Source organism: Penaeus monodon, chromosome 22 (assembly GCF_015228065.2).
Source record: "Penaeus monodon isolate SGIC_2016 chromosome 22, NSTDA_Pmon_1, whole genome shotgun sequence".
Lineage (NCBI taxonomy): Eukaryota > Metazoa > Arthropoda > Malacostraca > Decapoda > Penaeidae > Penaeus > Penaeus monodon.
Window position 1 is genome coordinate 16848361 of NC_051407.1, and position 549 is coordinate 16848909.

At 38.8% G+C, this 549-nt stretch overlaps 1 protein-coding gene across 1 annotated transcript in view; it reads left to right on the forward strand.

Annotated features, from left to right (window-relative positions):
* The window catches only part of LOC119587582 (extensin-like), a gene marked incomplete at its 3' end in the record, with an annotated part of 19754 nt that overhangs the window by 988 nt on the left and 18217 nt on the right, over positions 1 to 549 (forward strand).

Below are 549 nucleotides of genomic sequence, written 5' to 3' on the forward strand. Positions count from 1 at the left end.
TGGATCTCCACGCCGGAGGGCTAAGTCGGCCTCGAAGAAGATGACACTCGGATTGCGGGAATCCACTCCCGCGGGTGTCTGGTAACAGTGCCTCGAGGCGATACGTGCGGTTTCCGTGTTATTTCGGGCGTCATTTCGCTTGCGTGGGCGGATGAGTTTGTTTTTTTGGCTGTGGATTTAATTGAAGTTTATATTTTCATTGTTTTTTATTGCTTTTTATTTATTTGTTTGTTTTGTCTCGATCTTATTTTTCTCTTTGTGTTTCGTTTTCATTCCATTCTTCAACGTAATCATATTTTGACGTAAAAAGTATCATTTCGTGTTCATATGACTTCGTTCCTGATATGTTTTTATGTCCAGAAAAATACTGACCTGCAATCATTAAGGTTCGCAAAGTCCAAAAACAAAACTATTTTTTCTCCTGGAAATCCAGTTTAGGGATTAATAACACCCGCCAGTTCAGTCATCGTTACTTTATTCATATGTCGTTTATAAAGTCATAATACTCGGCTTCGAATAAGAATAGGACAGAGTAAAAAAATGTGTGTG